This window comes from Anolis carolinensis, chromosome 1 (assembly GCF_035594765.1).
Source record: "Anolis carolinensis isolate JA03-04 chromosome 1, rAnoCar3.1.pri, whole genome shotgun sequence".
Taxonomy (NCBI): domain Eukaryota; kingdom Metazoa; phylum Chordata; class Lepidosauria; order Squamata; family Dactyloidae; genus Anolis; species Anolis carolinensis.
The window spans coordinates 242,214,139-242,237,882 of record NC_085841.1 but is presented as its reverse complement, the minus strand read 5'-3'; the positions used below and the strand labels follow the sequence as shown (position 1 = coordinate 242,237,882).

General features: G+C 42.4%; 1 long non-coding RNA gene across 1 annotated transcript; it reads left to right on the top strand.

Moving 5' to 3' along the window:
- Positions 1–75: 75 nt before the first annotated feature.
- On the top strand, positions 76–23,744 carry LOC134295297 (uncharacterized). The gene is made up of 3 exons (XR_010001824.1): positions 76–562; positions 15,184–15,354; positions 15,534–23,744. It is a non-coding gene; the product is annotated as an uncharacterized LOC134295297 (long non-coding RNA).

Here is a 23,744-nt window from a genome sequence, read left to right as displayed (position 1 = left end):
GACTCTTTAAGGCATTCCCCGCCTCCCAAGCCAGCCCTGGAGAGAGTGGCTTGTTGAGTGTGGAAGAAAGAGGCTGACCCAGCTGGCTCGCCCTCCTCCTCCTCACTCTGCCCTTCGGGAGGCGTGGGGCTGCCCCGGGGCCGCTCAGTGCCAAGGGATCCGCCGAAGGAGGCGTCGAGGACCAAGCCCCCAAGAGGGCCCTCCGCGGAGGGGAGAAAAAGGAGTGGCCGCTGCCGTCCCAAACTCTCCGACTTGGTGGCTTTTCCTGTGTGACTCGACGGAGCGGAGATGCACCACGCCGTAGAGACCCGCTTTCGGACTCGGACACCTGTGGATCCCAGAAACAGAGCCAGTCCTAGGAAAAAGTTCAGGGAAACTGGCCCCGGCGCTGTCTCTCTTCGGCAAACCTCAAAGCAAAGCCGAAAGGGCACCTGGCAGGATAAGCAGGGCACCTTGACACCGACCCAGAAGGAAAGGCGGGGGAAGAAGCCGAAAGGGAACCCGCCAAACCAAACAGCCGTGTCTGCTGTTGGCCTCCTAGAGTTCCTAGACAATAAAAAAGGTAAAGGTTTCCCTGACGTTAAGTCCAGTCATGTCCGACTCTGGGGGTTGGTGCTCATCTCCATTTCTAAGCCGAAGAGCCGGCGTTGTCCGTAGACACCTCATCATCATCATCATTTAATTACTTATTAATCGCCCTCCATCCACGATGCTCTAGGCGATTTACAAGATAAAATTGTAAAGGATAAAGATACATACATAAAAATATTAATAAAATTAACATAGATTAAAAGCTCTAGTAAAGAGCCAGGTCTTGAGTGCTAGGGTAAAAGGCCCTAACTCACACATGGCTCTCATATAGGGCAGCAAGGCATTCCATAAGGCAGGGGCAGAAATAGAAAAAGCTCTGCACCTGGTCCTTTCCAAGTGCACTTCTCTAGGACCCGGTACATAAAGTAAGTCTCGTTGGGATGGTCGTTGCGACCTCCGATGATGGGAGAAGGAGAGACAGTCCCTAAGGTACGATTGGCCCTGGCCGTAAAGAGTTTTAAAGGTCAGAACTAGCATCTTATATAGACCACGGTAATCAGTTGGAAGCCAATGCAGATGCTGCAGCACTGGTGTTATAGGGCATTTCATGGGTGTTCTTGTGAATAGCCTGGCTGCCGCATTCTGAACAATACGGAGCTTTTGGGTCGTGGACATCGGAAGGCCAACATACAGGGCGTTGCAATAGTCCAGCCTAGACGTGACCGTGGCATGGATGACTGTTGCCAGCACCTCATCAGATAGATAGGGTGCCAGTTGCCTCGCTTGTCGTAGATGGAAAAAGGCCTGTTTGAATGACCTCCAAGGTCATGTGGCCGCCATGACTGCATGGAGCGCCCTTACCTTCCCGCTGGAGCGGTACCTATTGATCTACTCACATTGGCATGCTTTCAAACTGCTAGATTGGCAGAAGCTGGAGCAACAGCGGGCGCTCACTCCGCTCCCAGGATTTGAACCTGGGACCTTTCGGTCTGCAAGTTCAGCAGCTCAGTGCTTTAACACACTTCGCCACCGGGGTTCCTAGACAATAGCCATGGGCAAACGTCAGCCCTCCAGGTGTTTTGGACTTCCACCATTCCTAACAGCCTCTAACACAAGCATGGGCACTCTTTCTAACTTGGGGGCCACATGGCAGCCGGAGTGGGTGGGCCAGGAGGGAGGGGGTTCTCCCCAAGTCTCCCTTCCCTTCCTCTTCTCTTTAGAAAGCAGAAACAGAAGAAAAGACTCTGGTCTTGGTCAGGATAAGATGGTGGACGGGAGAGAGAAAGTATATCTATTATACCCCGTCAGGCCCGTACCCAGTATTTTGATTCGGGAGGGGCTGGGATTTGGGGGGGGGGGCTGAGTCTGGGTGAGAGAGTATCTCACCCAGACTCAGGACCCTAGCAAACTTGTTGTATCGTTATCCCAGTACCCCCATGCATATGGGATATATTGAGCATGGTGATCAGATCATGATGTGAATAATAAATGTAAGGCCTTCTCGCGGACTACAGCTGGAAGAGACCCCCAAGGGCCATCCAGTCCAACCCCCTGCCCTGCAAAAAAGCACAATTAAAGCACTCACAATAGACAGCCACTGAGGAAAGGCCTCCAGAGAAGGAGATTCCACCACACTCTGAGGCAGCCTATGCCATTCTCCAACAGCTCCTACTCTCAGGAAGTTCTAATCTTTTCAGTGGAATCTCTTTCCCTGCATGTGAACCCATTGCTCCCGTGTGCCATGGTCTGCAGAGCTGCAAAAAGTCAGTTTTCCTTGCTTCCTCAATGGGACACCCTTTTAAATCTAGAAAGATGGTTCTCATGTTAGAATCATAGAATAATAGAGTTGGAAGAGACCTCATGGGCCATCCAGTCCAACCCACTGCCAAGAAATAGGAAAATCGCATTCAAAGCACCCCCGACAGATGGTCCTTCAGCCTCTGATTAAAAGCCTCCAAAGAAGGAGCCTCCACCACAGTCCGGGGCAGAGAGTTCCACTGCTGAACAGCTCTTACAGTGAGGAAATTCTTCCTGATGTTAAGGTGGAATCTCCTTTCCTGTAGTTTAAAGCCATTGTTCCACATCCTAGTCTCCAGAACAATGACTTTAAACTACAGAAAAGGAGATTCCACTGAACATGAGGAAGAACTTCCTGATGTTCCCTCTCAACCGTCTCTTCTCACAGCTAAACTTTCCCCAGGAGGAAAGGAGAAAGGAAAAAGAAGAAAAGAAGGGAGAAAGGGAGGAAAAGAGAGATGGAATGAAGGTAGGGTGGAAGGGAATGGAGGAAGGGAAGGGAGAAGGAAGGAAAGACAAAAGCGAAGGATGTAAGGAAGGAAGGAGAAAGGGGGAGAGGGAAGGAGGAAACAGGGAAGGAAGGAGAGGGGGAGAAAGGGAGGTAAGAAAGTGAGGAGGAAGGAAGGAAGGAAGGAAGGAAGGAAGAAAGGAAGGATAGGATAGGATAGGATAGGATAGGATAGGATAGGATAGGATAGGATGGTGAGAGAGAGGAGGGCCTTAGAAAAGAGCCCAAGGGGCCGCATCCAGCCCCCGTACCTGCTCTAACACCAAAAAAGCCCACTATATGGTTCAGATTTGTGGATGATACCTTCACCATTTGAAGCCATGGATAAGAAAAACTAAACAAGTTCCTGGACCACCTCAACAACACCCACCCAAACATCCAATTCATCATGGAAAAAGAAAATGGAGGAAAACTTCCATTTCTAAATGTCCTGGTCATCCCCAAACCCAATCAACAATTGGGCTACACTGTTTACAGAAAACCTACACACACAGATAGATACCGACATAACAACTCCAACCGTCACCCAAGTAAAAAAAGAAGCACAGCAAAGGATTCCCCCAGGCAGGAATCAGCCAGACTTTGAAGCTGCAAGGTTTTTCAATGTGAAACAAGGTGATCAGTTGCAACATTCACACTTGCCTCAAGCAGACATGAGTTTTTTCTCCCACCCTGGACTTTCCACAGATATATAAACCCCACTTTGTAGTTTTCAACAGACCTCACAACCTCTGAGAATGCCTGCCATAGATGTGGGTGAAACGTCAGAAGAGAATGCTTCTAGAACATGGCCACACAGCCCAGCTGGTAGGCTGTTAGGAATTGTGGGAGTTGAAGTCCAAAACACCTGGAGTGCTGACATTTGCCCATGCCTGTTATGGCAGGATGCAAATAAAACAAATCAATAAACAAATCGGTTTTCTCCCATCACCAAGTCCACCTGCAACTGTCAGGCCTCCTTCTTGTATGGCTACATTTTATCACCCCGTCCCTTTAACATGTAATGTGACCCGAATGTATCATATGTAAAGCTGGATATGATTTATAGGTGTGAAAAAGGAACATCAACAGTTTCAGTTATGCAGCGGATAGCATTAAATAGCTAAAGCATGGAGCGGCTGTTGAAGAAAGTTAAAGTAAGTGCAAAGGCTGGGTTTTATCTGAACATTAAGAAACAGAAATCATGACCAGAGATGATCTGCACAACTTTAAAGTAGAAAAGGAAGCTACTTAAATAATTAAAGATTGTCCATACCTTGGTTCGGTCATTAATCAAACTGAAGACTGCAGTCAAGAAATTAAAAGGAGACTTGAGCTTCCAAAGGCAACTATGTAGGAAGATATAAGATCCTGAACTGTAAAAATATATCATTAAATACCAAAGTCAGGGTTGTCAATTTCATCACATTTCTAATTTCTCTTTATGGTTGTGGACAGTGAAGAAAGCTGATAGGAAGAAAACCAACTCATTTGTAATGTGGTCCTGTGGACAGCGTGGACTTCTCAAAAGATAAATAAAAAGGTCCTAGAGCAAATCAGGCCTGAGCTCTCCCTAGAAGCCAAGATGACTAAACAGAAACTGTCATACTTTGATCACATTAAGAAGGAATAATTCATTACAGAAGGCAATCATTTTGGAAAGGCAGAGGGAAAAGAGGAAGACTGCTTTCCAGGTGGAGAGTCTCAACAGGAAAGCCACAGTCCTGACTCTACAAAACCCAAGCAGAACTATTGAGATCAGAACTACTCACCATAAATCAGAGGTAATGTGATGGCAGTTAACAACAAAATCTATATACTGTATCTTCTATTTTCTATCTACGGCGCCCCTGGTGGTGCAATGGGTTAAACCCTTGTGCCAGCAGGACTGCTGACCAAAAGGTTGGCAGTTCAAAATCAGCTAGTGGGATGAGCTCCCATCTGTCAGCTCTAGCTCCCCATGTGGGGACATGAGAAAAGCCTCCCACAGGATGGTAAAACATCAAACATCGGGGGGGGGGGGCTGGGCAACATCCTTGCAGAAGGCCAATTCTCTTACACCAGAAGTGACTTGCAATTTCTCAAGTCGCTCCTGACACGAAAAAAAATTCTATCTATCTATATTCCATAATAACAGTTAAAGTATGTATATATGTACATGGCTGGGTTCCCACTTCCACAAACAACTATTACCCCCACCAGTGAGGAGCCACCAAAGGCCCTCCCTTCAATAACATTGCAGGTTATAGAGAGCGCTGTGAATATGTACAGGAGCCTCCAACCCCTGTGCCAATGTCCTTCAAAAGCACAATACTGCCCACCCCCCAAGTGAATGCTTTCATATGAGGACAATTTCATCCTAGATTTTATATTTCTTCCACCACAGATCTCTCAGTGTTTCTTACTTTCTCAATTAGTGTAAAATTTGCATGATCCCACCCACTGCCTCTCCTATAGCCCTTTCCTACTCTTTTCTATGGCGCACAGAATTGATCAGCAACTGAACATGCTGGTGAGATTTGGGAGACTGGCTCAACATCATGGAAGTTGTAGTTCACGCTGCATCAGGACAGAGCACTGTGACCCTCATCAACAATGGACCTGGACAAAACTTGGCACACTGAACCCCCATGACCAACGAAAAATACTCAAGAGATCTGAGGACAATTGACCTTGATTTATAAGAGCTGTAGTTCACCTACATCTAGAGAGCACTGTGAACCCAAACAACGATGAATCTGGACCAAACTTGACACGCATACCCAATATATCCAATTTTGAATACTGGTGGGGCTTGGCATGACCTTGACATTTGGGAGTTGTAGGTACTGGGATTTATAATTCACCTGAAATAAAATAACACTCTGAACTCTACCAACAATGGACCTGGATCTAACTTAGCACACAGTACCCCCATGACCAACAAAAAAAAATTACTGGAAGGCTTTGGAGGAAATTCACCTTGATTTGGGGGAGTTGTAGTTCACCTACTTCCAGAGAGCACTGACTGGTGGAGATACATGGTGAATCTAACCTTGAATTGCACTAATAAGGCAAGACAAGAAAAGAGTGCATCTGGACAATGAATCATAGATGGATGGGATGTTATTGTAGTGCAGTTCCCAGTATGTTTTGAAGCATGTCGGGAGTTCCAGTCCGATATCTGGAGACTCAAACAAATCTCATCACTCATTCAGACTGAAAGTAAGAGGAATTTCCTCCCAAAGCCACTTACTAAGCTTAATGGCTGAGAACAAATTTAGACCTAATACTTACTCCCCACCCCCCATGCTAAATCTTCAGATATTTTCGTGTCCTTCCTATTTTGGGTGTGTGTATGTGTATGTGGAAAAAAGATGAATTTGAAAGATGAACTTGATTTTATTATATTGTATGCAATTGCACAGCTATCTTAGAGGCTTCTCTTTAGTCTCCATGGTGATAAATAACTAGGAAAACAGAGCGATGTTTACAAGAAAGCATAATTTCCTTTTGCGTGGGTGTGTAATTTCACAAGATTTTAAAAAAGGAAAGAGGTATTTGGAAGATGACTGGCTGGCTTCTTGCTGTCAAGAAAAGAAAACAAAAAGAAAAACATTTTTTAAAAATAAGTTATCTGTGCCATCTATTCTCCTCAAGATAAATTCCAGAAAACAGTTAAGGAAATTACATGTCATTTGTTCTGGACTGATTTCTTCATTTGTACATTGGAAAAGTCAGTGTTGCAAAGTGTTTCCAACATTGTGTTGTAGTGGTTTGAATGTTGGACTACTACTCTAAAGATGACAAGGGTTCAAATCACCACACAGCCATGAAAACCCATTGGATGACCTTGGGCAAATCACACACACTCTGTCTCAGAGGATGCAAATCCTGTTTGAACTATTCTTGCCATGGAAACCCCATCTGAAGTGCTTACCCACAAGTAATGCCTTTGGAAATAAATTTAAACACCAGCTTTCACTACTTTGTTCCTGTCATGTGCTTTCATGGCAGTTCTGGCTTAAGTTGACCCTGGCCCCTTCCACACAGCTGGATAAAATCCCACATTATCTGCTTTGAATTAGAATATATAGCAGTGTGGATTCAGATAACCCAGTTCAAAACAAATATTGTGGGATTTTCTGCCTTGATATCTTGGATGATATGGCTGTGTAGAAAGGCACCCTATCACAGGGTTTTCTTAGCAAGATTTGGGCAGTACGAGGAAGGACAGACTAGTTTCATCCTCTTACACTGAGGCCCCTTCTACACTGCTATATAAAATTCAGATTATCTGCTTTGAACTGGATTATATGGCAGTGTACACTCATATAATCGAGCTCAAAGCAGATAATGTAGGTTATCTCCTTTGATAATCTGGATTATTTGTTGGTGTAGAAGACAGTATAGTTCCCATTAAATTTCCATTGTCTTCCTTAGGCTGGATCTACACTGCCAAATAATGCAATTTCAGAATGCAGTTTAATTGCATTGAACTGGATTACATGGGTCTACACTGAAATTGCATTATATTCAAACCACTAACCATGCTGACTGCCCTCTCCAGTACCTTTAAACATATTCAAAACAGTAATCTTAATTCCACAATCTTATTTCAGCAGCAGACTAGAGCACCTGCACCCACACAGATTTACCTGCTGTTTGTTGTGTCCCATTTTTCAGCATCATACTCTTCTGATCTTTATAGTTTTATCTTGAGGAAATGCAAAAATCAGTGCGCAGCAAGGTGACAAGAAAGGAGAAGTTAAAATGAAGTGCAGTTTAAAGTGGCAAAGCTAGTTGATGCAAATGTATTGTTAAACCAGAGTGTTTCACATATAGTTACTCAAATGTAAATCCCTGGGTGACCAGTGGGGTTGCCCTTTTATAGTAGACATCAGGATTCCACGTCATGTGATGGAAGTTTAATTATACTTGGATATGATGGGGATGATTCATGTTTAAAGAATGTTGAGAGGGATCTGAAGTGATCAATGTCAAGGAATAGGCAATCTGTGATCATCCAGGCAACAGATCCCCCATGTTCATGGTTCATTTCAAATATTCATGAAGATGTCTCCACACAACAGTTATAACTGTATTTAATGTGCTGCTGAGCAAATTACAGATAAATACAGGTTGAGTATCCATTATCTAGAATTCTGAAATCCAAAATACTCCAAAATCCAAAATTGTCCAGCTGATATGACACCTTTGCTTTCTAAACATTGTTTCATGCACAAAAGTGTTGAAAATATAATGTATAAAGTTACCTTCATGTATAAGTGACACATGAAACATACATGAATTTTTCATTCAGACTTTGATCTCCTCTCCATTATGTATGTCCAAAAAAATCCAAAATACTTGTGGTCCCTTAATACAGAACTTGTCAGATAAGGGATACTTAATCTGTATTATTTCTGTTTACAAAGGGGATTTTCAGCAAGTGTTGCCTGTCACACACCCAAGTAACAAGCAGTTCTTCAATTCTTCCTTTATAGGTACCTTAACGAGTTGTTAAGTAGTGAGTTGGAGCCCCCAGTGGCGCAGTGGGTTAAACTGCTGAGCTGCTGAACTTGCTGACCAAAAGGTTGGTGGTTCAAATCTGAGTAGCGGGGTGAGCTCCCACTGTTAATCCCAGCTTCTGCCAACCTAGCAGTTCGAAAACATGCAAATGTGAGTAGATCAATAGATATTGTTCTGGCGGGAAGATAACAGCGCTCCATGCAGTCATACTGGCCACATGAACTTGGAGGTGTCTACGGACAACACCAGCTCTTCAGCTTAGAAATGGAGATGAGCATCAACCCCCAGAGTCGGACACGACTAGACTTAATGTCAGGGGAAAACCTTTACCTTTACCTTTAGACACCTTAAACATCTCAGCATCACACAGATAAATTTTCCAGGGCTAGCTGCATTGGTTTGTATTAGTATAAAAATAAAGGAGGGGAAGATGAAGGAGTTTTTGTAGCACCTTTAAGATGAATTGATTCATTTATTTTAACAACATTTCATGAGTTAAAACCCACCTCCACAGATGCATAAAAGAAAGTGGAGCTTCCTACAAACTCCTACTAAAATAAACAAGTCATTCTGAAAGATGCTACAAGACCTCTTCCTGCCTTACTTTCTATATTTTTATAGAATAGAGAACTTCTCAGTCATTCTAATATTAAAGCATTTTCCAGAGCCAAAGATTTTGCCTTTCATTACATTCTATTTTTCTAATAGAGACTCATAACAGACTTGCTTGCCGAATGCAGATAAACACACTGAAAGAGCTACCCAACCACACACACACCTCACCACTGAGATAAAGATCTGCTGAGTTGTTCTTCCTATATGGTTTTACTGTAGAAATATGAATGCATCATATGTTAAATAATTTTTCAGCACTTCCTGCAATAGCCGTAAGTGGCTAAAAGCTTACATCATCTGGAGCTATGTGAACCTTTTTGACCTTGATCTGAATTTAGCCCCTTTAAACAAGATACCCCTTCAAGCATGTTTTCATGGGTTCAGTTATACAATGGCAAATGTTGCACCTTCACACCCATAACTTGGATGTGCCTTTTTATTTTTATGTGTGCTGATTCCATGGTTATTGTTATTGTGTGTCTTCACAATCATTTCCAGCTTATGAGGATGCTATCCCTTTCCTTTCTACTTGTTTATGGTTGGCCATGTTTTTACGATAGGTTATTGACGCTGTTTGAGTTCAAATTGTTGTTTTATATACTAGTGATTTTATTTTGTATTGTACTGTGTGTTTATTTTATGTGTGTTTTAGGCACATTGTGCCATATGGAGACGGAGTACAAAAATAGAGTTACTATATTATTTTATATACACAAAGACATAGTATGACACAGCAAACGAGATATATATGCTGTATTTCATATCACAAAATCACAAGTTGAACACTTCCCAAGTGATGAGTTACTATATTATTATTATTATTATTATTATTATTATTATTATTATTATTATTATTACAGTAGAGTCTCACTTATCCAACATAAACGGGCCAGCAGAATGTTGGATAAGCGAATATGTTGGATTATAAGGAGGGATTAAGGAAAAGCCTTTTAAACATCAAATTACATTATGATTTTACAAATTAAGCACCAAAACATCATGTTTTACAACAAATTTGACAGAAAAAGCAGTTCAATACACAGCAATGTTATGTAGTAATTACTGTATTTACGAATTTAGCACCAAAACATCACAATGTATTGAAAAGATTGACTACAAAAATATTGACTACTAAAAGGCAGACTGCGTTGGATAATCCAGAATGTTGGATAAGAGAATGTTGGATAAGTGAGACTCTACTGTATTATTATTATTATTATTTTGGGGACACGGAAAGAGCCTCCCCGAAGATTGAGTGAATTCAGTCGGGCGTCCCCTGGGCAACGTTTCTTGTAAGCGGCCGATCTTTCCAAACCCAAAAGCATTGGATGAATGGATGAATACCAAAGGTCTTTATCAAGACCATTGCTAACGATTATGTCTATTAATATAGAAGGTTTGTCACTTGCTAAGGAAGAACTATTAGCCAAAATATCTGAGGACATTTCGTGTGACATCCTATGTATACAGGAAACACACAGAGACATCACAATGAGAAGACCAAAAATTCTTGGAATGCAACTGGCAGTGGAACGACCTCACAGACAATATGGCAGTGCCATTTTTGTACGATCTGGTGTAGCAATCTCTGCAACTTCCCTCACAGAAGTGAACAACATCGAAATCTTATCTGTGGAACTTGATAGTTGCACCGTATCATCACTCTATAAACCACCTGGGGCTGATTTCTATTTTACACCCCCAACCAGCTGCCACAATCATGAAGCCCATTTTGTTGTGGGAGATTTCAATAGCCATAGCTGTGTCTGGGGCTATGACGAAGATGATAGAAATGGCGAAGCAGTTCTAACGTGGGCCGACAACAGTAGAATGAGCCTCCTTCATGACAGTAAATTACCACCATCATTTAATAGCGGCCGATGGAAGCGTGGTTATAACCCTGATCTGATTTTTGTAAAGGAAAGCATAAGCCACCAATGCACCAAAAGGGTATTAAACCCAATACCTAACACACAACACAGACCAATATGCTGCGTAGCATATGCAGCTGTAAGACCGAAAAGTGTCCGATTCAGCAGAAGATATAACTTCAATAAAGCTAACTGGACAAAGTTTACAGAGACCTTGGAAGCTGCTATTTCTCATATAGAACCTTCTATAGAAAACTATGACCTGTTTGTAGAAGCTGTGAAAAGATCCTCGAGGCTCTCAATCCCTAGAGGCTATCGCACAAGCTACCTACCAGGCCTAAACGAAGAATCACTAAATCAGCTACAAGAATATCTCAGATTATTTCAAGAGAACCCATACAGTGATGGGACTATAGCAGCAGGCCAAAAACTATCTACAGCCTTAGCTAATGCTAAGAAAGACCGTTGGATAGAGCTGCTTGAGAACCTGGACATGTCCAAGAGTAGCCGAAAAGCCTGGCAATTGCTGAGACGCCTGGATAGTGACCCTCTGGTCAACCCTGGACACGCGAACGTGACACCAGATCAGATAGCTCACCAGCTAATTCAGAATGGGAAAACCAACCGCAGCAGAATAAAGATGAAAATCAACAGGGTGCCAGAACTTGAAACCCACCAGTTGTCTTCTCCTCTAAACCTGAAAGAACTCAGGGAAGCCATCAAGCGATGTAAGACTGGTAAAGCACCTGGCCTAGATGACCTGATGATGGAGCAAATCAAACACTTGGGCCCCAAAGCTGAAAACTGGCTTCTGAAATTCTACAATCAATGCCTGGCACACACACAGATTCCCAAAGCATGGAGGAAAACTAAGATAATTGCCATCTTAAAACCTGGTAAAGATGCCTCCAATGCCAGGAACTATCGACCAATCTCCCTCTTATGTCATCTATATAAAGTCTATGAGAGGATGCTATTAAATCGACTAGGACCTGTTATCGAACCCAAGCTTATTGCACAACAAGCAGTTTTCAGACCAGGGAAAAACTGTACAGGTCAAATTCTTCATCTGACTGAACATATCGAGGAAGGCTATGAGAAAGGCTGCATTACGGGAACAGTTTTTGTGGACCTTATGGCAGCCTATGACACGGTGCAACATAGAAAAATGCTGCATAAAGTCTACCATATCACCTGGGACTTTGACTTCACAAAAACTGTCCAGACCCTCTTAGAAAACCGCAGCTTCTATGTGGAGTTTCAGGGCCAGAAAAGCAGATGGAGGAGGCAAAAGAATGGTTTACCCCAAGGCAGCGTTCTTGCACCGACCTTATTCAACATCTTCACGAACGATCAGCCACTACCACCACTCACAAAGAGCTTTATATATGCTGATGACCTTGGCCTTACAACACAAGCAAAAGATTTTGAAACAGTTGAAAAGCAACTCACCAATGCCTTGAAAGATCTCTCCAGCTACTACAAAGAGAACCACCTGAAGCCTAACCCTTCCAAGACACAAGTGTGTGCTTTCCACCTACGTAACCGCGAAGCCAACAGGAAACTGAAAGTTACTTGGGAAGGCCAAGAGCTCGAACACTGTTTCCATCCTAAATACCTTGGTGTCACCTTAGATCGAATACTAACATATAGGAAACACTGCATGAACACCAAGCACAAAGTAGCTGCACGCAATAACATCCTGCGGAAACTGACTGGCAGCGCATGGGGTGCAGACCCACAAGTAATAAGAACATCAGCCCTGGCCTTGTCTTTCTCAACTGCAGAGTATGCCTGTCCTGTTTGGCACAAGTCTGCCCATGCAAAGCAGGTGGACATAGCACTGAATGAAACATGCAGAATCATCACGGGATGCCTTAAACCTACACCTGTTGATAAACTCTACAAGTTAGCTGGCATTGCCCCTCCTGACGTGCGACGGGAAGTTGCTGCTAACGATGAGAGAAAAAAGGTCGAACATTGTGAAAGCCACCCACTGCATGGCTATCACCCTCCTCCCACCAGACTCAAATCAAGGAAGGGCTTCATGAGAACCACCACTCCTCTTGATGTTCCTCCAGCAGCAGCAAGGGTGTCTCTCTGGGCAGCTAAACCTGGCAATTCTAACTGGATGGCCCCCCAAGAGGGTCTTCCTCCAGGGGCAAACCAAGAATGGGCAACTTGGAAGTCCCTGAACAGACTCAGAAGTGGAGTGGGCAGATCCAAAGACAACTTGGCAAGGTGGCACTACCTGGAGGAATCCTCCACCTTGTGTGACTGTGGAGCTGAACAAACAACTCAGCATATGTATGCTTGCCCACAATGCCCTGCCCCATGTACGGAGGAGGAGTTGTTTAAAGCTACAGACAATGCGGTTGCTGTTGCCCGCTTTTGGTCCAAAACTATTTAGTTGCTTGTGATTTCTTTTTTATTTCTTTTTTTAAAATTTTATTTTTATTTCCATTATTTGAAATGTACAATGCTTTTGACATGAAATAAATAAATTATTATTTTATTATGACACAGCAAACAAGATAGATATGCTGGATTTCATATCACAAAATCACAAGTCAAACACTTCCCAAGTGTCTAGGACTGTGTGATGTATTTTCGGATGATGCGCGCAGATCCCAGCAGGGTGGCCTTTTGCAGCTGGCAGATCGTAATTTTGTCAATGTCTATTGTTTCCAAATGCCGGCTGAGATCTTTTGGCACGGCACCCAATGTGCCCATCACCACCGGGACCACCTGCACTGGTTTCTGCCAGAGTCTTTGAAGTTCAATCTTGAGGTCCTGATAGCGGCTGAGTTTTTCCTGTTGTTTTTCGTCAATGCGACTGTCACCTGGGATGGCAACATCAATAATCCAAACCTTTTTCTTTTCCACAACTGTGATGTCTTGTGTGTTGTGTTCCAGAACTTTGTCAGTCTGGATTCGGAAGTCCCACACTATTATTATTATTATTATTATTATTATTATTATTATTATTATTATTATTATTATTATTATTTATTATTTTCTGGGCATGAGAGGGGAACCATCAAAGGTCACCCAGTGAGTTTCTAAGAGGGGAATCAAACCTTTGTCTCCAGAGTTGTAATGCATATCACATTACTAAGATAATCTGGCTTTCTATCACTCTGTAAAAAAATTAATGCTCAGACATTTACATGAGGCCTGTATGGGGAGGCAGGATTGCTCCTGGGTGCTCTGTCTCCTTGATATGCCAAATCCTCATGCATTCCAACTTCCCAGATGCTTAGGACCCTATGTGCAGATCCTAGATCCACTCCCATGGATGTAGACTTCACATGGGTTTGATCTGTACCATCTGCAGCCACCATCTTTGGAAAAGTAGAAATTTGGTGGAGCCTATGCCTATTGGGATGCATCTAGATCAAAGGTTCTCAACCTGTGGATCCCCAAGTGTTTTGGCCTACAACTCTCAGAAACCCCAGCCAGTTTACCAGCTGTTAGGATTTCTGGGAGTTGAAGGCCAAAACATCTGGGGACCCACAGGATGAGAACCACTAATCTAGATACTCAGAACACATAGTATCATTTAACAAGGTGAAGGGAACAAGTTCAGTGGATGCATTCCTGTCTCTACACTCCACTATGTATATATTCTAGATTCTATAAGTCTAGATGTTGTTGTTGCCTTGCTGCCACCACTCCACCAAGCTACAGTAGAAATAAAAAGCGGGGGGCACTTGCCGAATAAAAATACAGCCCTAGTCCTCTAACCCAGTCCTTAGAGGCCAAGAATGTAGCTGACCAAGAATGCAGCTGGTCAAATTTACGTGGATTGACTCTGACCTCATGGCTTTCCACCAGCATTGTATCATTTATTTGTTTATCTCACAAAGTGAAGACTCAGGTCATTCCTGCTAAGAGGTGGGATACATTCCTGCCATAGTTCAACTAATTGAAATCAGAAGTCAATAACTCCCAGAAGGCATGAGAGTGATAGTTAGAGGTTACATTCAAACTGTGAGTAGTGTCTAAAACAGTGGTTCTCAACCTGGGGCACCCAGATGTTTTTGGCCTACAACTCCCAGAAATCCCAGCCAGTTTACCAGCTATTCGGATTTCTGGGAGTTGAAGGCCAAAAACATCTGGGGACTCCAGGTTGAGAACCACTGGTCTAACTGATTTTAGGAACAGTATCTATGCCTTGAACAATGTAAATATCTCATGGCATTTGACAAAACACAACAATCCTACAGCTCCCTTAGATTCCTTGTCGGTAACCACCAAGAGATACTGATTTTGGATGCTGTCCCATAAATAAATGTTTCTTTCTCTCCTTTCCTCACTTGGTTGGTTACTTGGTTTTACAAACTAAATTCTAAAATAATTGAATCCTAGAGTTGAAAGAGACCGCAAGGAGCATCCAGTCCCGTCCCCTGTGACGCAGGAATACACAATCAAACACCCCCGACAGATTGCCATCCAACTTCTCTTCAAAAACCTCCAAAAAAGGAAACTCCACTCCCCTTCAAGGCAGCATATTCCACTGCTGAACAGCTGTTACCATCAGTACGTAAGTTATTTCTAATGTTTAGGTGGAATCTCTTTTTCTGCAGTTTGAATCACTTGCTCCTCATCCTAGTCTCTCAAGCAGCACTAGAAAACAAGCTTGCCCTGTCTTCCATTTGACATGCTTTCTAGTATTTAAATGTGAATCTCATGTCTTCTCTCCATCTTCTCTTCTACAGGCTAAACATACCCTATGCTGCTCCTTATAGGGCATAGTTGCAAGACTTTTTTAACAGTTTGGCTGCCTTCCTCCGGACATGTCTCAGTTTGTCTTGAATTGTGCTGCCTAGAACTGGATACAGTACTTCAAGTGAGGTCTGAGCAAATCGGAATAAACTAGTACAGTAGTAGTATTTCCCTCAATCTAGATACTATACTCTTATTGATACAGCTTAGAATAGCATTGTCTTTTTATTCCATTTATTTATTTATTTATTTATTTATTTATTTATTTATTTATAGTATTTATATTCCGCCCTTCTCACCCTGAAGGGGACTCAGGGCAGATCACATTGTACACATACAAGGCAAACATTCAATGCCATATGAACATAGAGACAGAGGCAATTTATCCTTCTTCGGCTTCCAGCTTCCTGAGGGGATGCTCGCTTCCGGCCACAGGGGGAGCAGCTGTTTCATCATCCACTGTGAAGCTGACTTCCTTATTCCTCATTCCTTTCTGCACACTGGTGGCAGTCTTATGGTGTTGTAAATTTAGTTAAATTAGCCTCCCCACACAGTGGTACCTAAATTTCCTACTTGATAGATGCAACTATATTTCGGGTTGCTTAGGTCAACAACGAGCTACATCTTACTGCCAACTCATGTTCAACTTGTAGTCTACTCTAAGACTCCTATATTCCTTGCATGTGTACTGTTGTCAAGCCAGGTGTCACCCATATTATATTTGTGCATTTCCTTTTTTTCTGCTTTAGTACCTCACATTTCTCCCTGTTGAATTTCATTTTGTTCATTTTGCCATGGCATTGTAATCTGTCGGGATAATTTTTAATGCTGATCCTGTCCTTATTTGCATATCACATTTGCAGAAGAACCTGAAACAGTGCAGATGTCTGTCTGGCTGCCTCAACTTCCTGATATAACTGTGGTGGATGGTTTGAATAGAAAAGGGCATGCTAAAGAAGGGACTGGTGGAGAGACATGGTGAATCTAAACTTGAATTGTACTAATAAGGCAAGACAAGAAAAGAATGCATCTGGACAATGAATCATAGATGGATAGGATGGGATGTTCTAATTGTAAAGGGAAAATAGTTTACCTTCTGTGCAGAGGAGGGAGCATTCATCACAGCTCCAAGTGGCTCTGGGTGTGTGCATTGGGTGACTTTATATGAACAGTTGCACAGATACAAATGTACAGGGGTATGAGGGAGAAACACCATGCCTGTTGTTATTAAGATGTCTTTGCACATCATAACTGTGTAAAACAATTTATAGCTCTCTGGAGAGAGCTATAAATTGAAGGATGTTATTAAGACAAGATGTGATTTTTTTCCTTTGCAGGTGGAAGACATGAGTATAAAGTCATGTTAAATTATCTCCTTGCTAATCACTGCCTGGACTGATTTGAAGACCGGTCGTATGCCGCATTCTCTCTCTCTCTCTCTCTCTCTCTCTCTCTCTCTCTCTCTCTCTCTCTCTCTCTCTCTGTCTTTCTCTCTCTTGCCTTCCCTCCCTGGTGTTCTTTTTACTCTTTAACTTTTCTATAGCAGCCTATCTATACTGTAGAATTAATGCAATTTGACACTACTTTGAACTGCCAAGACTCAATTCTAGGAGTTATAGCTTTACAATATCTTTTGTCTTCTTTGCCAAGTAGTGCTGGTGACGCATCAAACTAAAACACTCAGGTTTCCATAGTATTCAGACATGGCAATTAAAATAGTGTCACACTGCATTAATTCTAGATGCACCCTTCGATTCAATGGATTGATTTACTTGATGGAAAGAGAAGAAGGAGGGACACTAAAGAAAAACGAGGGAGTGCCATTTCTATAGCCAACAGGCATATCACCTCTAACTTCATTTGACCAAGCAGTGTCGGAAAACCAGCTTCTTATTCAAAGAGGGAAGCAATGATAGAACCAAAGAGGCAAAACGCAAGGGAATGTCCCAATGATGGAGGGACTGTGGAAAACTCCCTGCTGAAACCATACACAATTAAAATGGAAATCATGCCTTTAGGCTGCACAATCATGCCCCTGGTGGCACAGTGCATTAAAGCACTGAGCTGCTGAACTTGTACCAGGTTCAAATCCCGGGAGCAGAGTGAGCGCCCACTGTTGCTCCAGCTACTGCCAATCTAGCAGTTCAAAAACATGCAAATGTGAGTAGATCAATAGGTATCGCTCTGGCGGGAAGGTAATGGTGCTCCATGCAGTCATGCCGGCCACATGACCTTGGAGGTGTCTACGGACAATCCCAGCTCTTTGGCTTAGAAATGGAGATGAGCACCAACCCCCAGAGTCAGACATGACTGGACTTAACATCAGGGGAAACCTTTACCTTTAATCATACTTTGGAGACAAAAGGCAGGGATAGAAAATTCTCACACATTGTTCTAGGCTTTGATTATTGGGAAGGAAACACCAAGAATCACTCCTTTGACAAAGCTATCTGGACCCCAAAAGTGTTTGCAGAGGATGTAAGATTTTTCAGAATAAGTCAAGGTACTGAAGAGGAATACCCTGGTGATTTGAAAATGTGGTTGTATATTCTGAAGGATGCTGAGCTAACAATACATTATAGAGCTCAAAGCAGAAAAACCATTCTAGTCAATCTGACCAACCATGCATACTTCAGTCTTGCAGGTCAAAGAACCCAAAATATCTATGACCATACATTCACCATATGTGCAAGGCCTGACCTGCCAGTGCATGAAACTCACATCCCCACAGGAGATGTTGCCTCTGTGCAGGATGCAGCACTTGAACTGAGAAAACCAGAGGAACTGGAAGACATTTGCAGAAGTTCCAGTTCCCTGGGTTTGAGCACAACTTTTGTTTCAAAGAGATAAACAAACCATGCTTCTATGCAAGAACTTACCATGTCTGTAAGTGGCTGGTTGTGATTTACATAACCCAGTGGAAATTTTGTAAATAGCACATTAAAAAGCAAAGGAGACCAAGTATATCCTAAGCATTTTGATTTCATAGATGAGTCCAATACCTCCCATCCAGAGACAACACTGTGGATATTCTGTCCAGAGATGCTGGGGGCTGTTGCCTTACCCATTTGGAAGTTACCTCTCAGGACTGAGGGAACAGTACAAGCTCCACGTCAGACAGTACAAAGATGCACCAAGAACAGGTAGCACAAGCTATTTATGTTTTTCTTCCCTTACACTAAAAACCATTGGGGGGAGAAGGTAGCTGCTGTATTTTGAGATTCATAATTTGAAGACTATCTGCATGAGTGCACCTAGTTACTCCTTGAAATGAGATGTGCCCCAAGCAATCGGGTTTTCAATTGCAGCTGGAATGACAAGTCAAAATAGCCTCTTTCCCCTGGCAGCTGCTGCCATTGCTTCCTCCATCTCCTCCTCCCCCTCCTTATTTGTGTGTGTGTGTGTATATATACACACAAACACACACACACACATATCTTTAAAAAGGAACACAAGATGAGCATGAAGATAAAGGAAATGGACTCATCCACCTGCAGTCCCTGTTTGAAGCAAAATTATATACCAAGCATGAAATCCATAGCTGGATTTTTCCTTTTCTTTTCCAAAATGTATCTATGTGCTGGCGAAGGTTAGAATTGGGGCCATACTCAAAGGTAGAGGAGGACTACTTCCCCAGTAAAAAATCATACATAGCGTAGTTAGTAGTAGCCACAAAAGAAAAAAGGTAAAAACATTTGCATGATGCCTATAGCAGTATGCTTGCTGCAGTTGTTACTTGAAATACAGGTGTAATTGATTTTTTTCCATGTCAGGAGCAACTTGAGTCGCTTCTGGAGTGAGAGAATTGGCCGTCTGCAAGGACATTGCCCAGGGGACACCTGGATGTTGTTTTTTTGTTTGTTTTTTTAATGTTTTTACCATCCTTGTGGGAGGCTTCTCTCATGTCCCTGCATGGAACTGGAGCTGATAGAAGGAGCTCATCCGCACTCTCCCCGGGTGGGATTTGAACCTGGCAGCCTTCAGGTCAGCAACCCAACCTTCAAGTCATTGGTAAAGCCTGCTGACAGTAAGGCTCCTTTTTGCATTCTTTTTATAGCCACCCAGCCTTCTCTTTCTCTCTCATACTCTGTCTAGCTAGAAGATTTTTAGCAGCATCAGCATTGGTGAAAGAAGGCTGGAGGAAAACAGACTTTTATTGCCCTCCAACTCCAGGCAGTCTTGGATGACATACACTTCCTTGACCCATTTCAAACTGACTTCTGAGCAGGATATAGAGTTGATACTGTTATGGTCACCTTAGCTGATGATCTCCATATTAACACTGACAGGGTATGTGTGTCCATGTTGATGTTTCTAGATCTCTCAGCAGCCTTTGACACCATCGACCACAGTAATCCTTCTGGAGCACCTGGGGATTTGGGAACTGAAGGCACTGTGTTGCAGTGGTTCCAGTCGTACCTTTCAGGCAGGTTCCAGATGGTGGTGCTTGGGGATGGCTGCTCCTCAAAAAAGGAGCTGTTATATGGCATCCCACAAAGGGCCATTCTGTCACCAGTGGTTTTTAACATTTACGTGAAACTGGTGGGAGAGATCATCCAGAGGCATAGAGCAGGTGTCATCAGCATTCTGATCACACCCAAATATATTTCTCCATGCCTTCAAAAACAGCCTCAGCTAAGAATAGCATGTATTCTCTGAATGAATACCTGGAGGAGGAAATGGGCTGGATGAAGAAAAACAAATTGAAACTGAATCCAGACAAAACAGAGCTGTTTGCCATTATGGGTCCTAATCTCGGGATGGAGATGTGTCAGCCAGTTCTGGATGGGGTTAAACTCCCCTGAAAATCTTTGTTCACAGCTTCGGAGTACTTCTGGACCTGTCTCTTCAAATGTCAACTCAGGTAGATGCGACAGTCAGGAGTGGTTATTACCAACATTGGCTGATATGCCAGCTGTGCCCCTTCCTAGATTTAGAGGACCTGAAGATAGTAGTGCACACACTGGTAACCTCAAGGTTGGGCTACCTCTGTACCAAGTTTAGAAACTCCAATTAGTTCAAAACATAGCAGCCAGATTCATTAAAAAATCTAGGATTGAGCTTATTACAGACATATTAAAGTCACTCCACCAGTTGCCAATTAGTTTCTGGGCAAAGTACAAAGTGTTGCTTATGACCTTTAAAGCCCTACATGGTTTGAGACCAGGTCACCTACAGGATTGCCTTCTCCGCCATGGACACTGAAGTTCTCTGGGGGTGTGGCTACTCTAACCAGCCATAACCTGACTGGCGACCATCACCGAGGTCGACATATGTATTTCTTACACACACCAGCCAAACTCTACTATGCACAAATAAGAATGAGTTAACAGAGAGACAAATAAAATGATATCCCTTTCTGAATTTTCCAAACAGAAGACTTGGGAGGGGCAGTGGTTAGGATGTACAACTTCTGAATCCATGGAACCAGTATTTGCAGTTTCATTTACTCATGTGTGATAAAATATGCCCTCCCTGGGCATTTTCTAGGGCCTCCAATATGACTCCATGGTATTCTTTGGACAGAAGTCCTTCATTTCAGCAGTGTTCACAATTATCAGCATTTTCACATATCTGCATGAAGTCTGGAAACATATCCTCCATGTATACTAGCGTCCTATTGTATTCCCTAATTCAAAAGATTGTTCTTAATTCTGAAATACTACACAGTATATGATTATGTCTGCTGTTTCAAAACATCAAAGCTTGAGAAGAGCTATATATTGTAACCCCTGACAGCCATAGTTATGGGAAGCTGGCTTCTGGAATCAGCTGAGAACAGAATATGAAGGTGGATATATTTCCCATGCTAATTAGGGTGATTAACTGAAACATTAATGCTGGCTTCCCAGTGACAAAGGACTCTTGCCACACCCTGGACTTTACACAGATATATATTCTTTCCTTTCCTTACTTAGTTTATCCATACCTCACAACCTCTGAGGATGCCTGCCATAGATGTGGGCGAAAAGTCAGGAGAGAATACTTCTGGAACATGGCCACACAGCCCGAAAGACATACAACAACCCTATTTTATCATGATGTTCACTCATCTGACCAGTCCTGTTTCTTCTTCTGTCTCCAGCTTCTTTCCCTAGTCCCCCCTCTCCCTCTTTATTCACATATGCATCTCCTCGCACTCTCGCAGCTTCCACTTTTGTCCCTGAATTTCTACTTACACTGTGCTGCAAAGCATTAAAATGACCATCTCTTTTTCCTTCCCAAATATGTCCCTCTTTTGACATCAGTGCCACAAAAAGCCTTTTCCATTTTCACGTTGTTTATTTGTTTTTTTGCTCAGCTTCTCCCCACTCTCAATGTTCTGTGTAATTCTTCTGCCCTAACAGTGATTATTCTGTGTGCATGCAAACACGATAGGTGGAGATGTTGTTAGAGTTACCATAGGAAACAAATGGCCCTAAGTGGTGACCTGTACTGACTTATTTTCCCCATTTAAACATTAACAGGAACATTCAATTCAATGTAATGTTCCGATCTGCAGCTATCACATTTCACATCTTTTCTTTGCACTCATCCCAATATGGCAAATATGTGTACATACAAATGCAATATCTATGTGTTTTTGTAAACTTACAACTCTACCGGGATATTAACTTCCTGTAGATTGATTTTCACAGCTTTCTGGATATATCAGGTGGAAGATAATTAATGAGAGTGAGCTCAGAACTGTCCATCACATGAGCCACAAAACCAGATAATCAATATCCAATCAGTGATGATTACTAGACAAGAGCACTGGGTTCATCCATTCAACTATGGAGTTCATTGGAAGCGTTGGGCAAGTTAAAGTATTTTCTACTTCATGGGGACAATGCCGTGGCAAACAGAATAACCTCATGGGAGGTAGAAAGAGGGTGGAGCCATTTCAGCTTTGGGAAACTTTGGCTGAACAAATTGAAGAGGAAGAGAAGAAAGCAATTGAAAAACAATAGGAGCAATTGAAAAACAATAGGTTTTTGTTTCCAATGCAGGAATTTAGCTATCATCACAGATGACACACTGGACTAGGAACTTGCCTAATCATTAAGAGCACAGCAGTTCAGAAAAGGGGAAACAAGTGGCTTGCTATGTGTAAATCACCTCTCTAGGCATCTCTAGATCCTCCAGTGTGACTCTATAGTCAACTTAGAATCTTATAGTCTTAAAATTATAGAATCATGAAATTGGAAGAGACCACAAGGGTCATCCGGTCCAACCCCCTGACATGCAGGAACACACAAAGCACTCCAATGGAAGTGGGCCATAGATTTGCACTGGAGAACCTAGATACTCCTAGAGATAACACATTAATCAAATCCCCAACATTTAAATCCCCAAATGTGGAAAGCCAACTATATATTGCAACCTTATTTCATCTAAGACACTGACACAACAATTGTAATCAAGGAACAGCAGGATGTGGCAATGTGACAATTTAATTCTTAAAATGAAAGAGAGAAGAGATTGATTTTTATTAGATTTCAATTAGATGAAAGACTATTGATTCAGCTATGTGTTCAACTGGAACTTTTCATCCCTATTCCCGTTGTTCCTTTAAATGAATCCACAAACTCAATTGCCATGTAATAAACACACAAGATGTCAGGAGAGGAAAGGTAGGAGAAAGACCCAATTCCACAAGGAAATGTTATTTTTTAGCCATGCTGTAGGCAGTATTTCAGAGGAAAGGACTGACTGACAAAACCACCTCTGAGTACTCCTTGCCTAAGAAAACTCACTGGATTTCATAGAATTACCATAAGCCAACAAGTGACTTAAAGTCACTTATACACAAGAACATACCAATAAAGATCAACTGTGCAAAGAATCTCTCATTCCCTCCTTCAGTGGACTTTCTGTTGTAAAAAAAAATAGGCAAAAGAAATGGTAGGACATAAAATGACATCTGTGGACCAACCACAAAATTTCACAAATGGGGCAGGGTGGTTACACAGTAAAAGCCTCATCTGGAATCACTCTTTTCATGCCAGACCAAAAGGACAAAATTGCATGTACTTAATTTCTTGGTGACTTCTTAATTATTATACAACACGCAAAAAGGAAACAAATCAGAACGTGGAAGGAAATAAAGTCCTAATTTAAGTCTGTCCAGAATGCTTAAATAGGAAATCCCCATCCCCACATTTTATTTGTTGAGGGTATCAAAGAGCCCCCGGTGGCACAGTGGGTTAAACCCTTGTGCC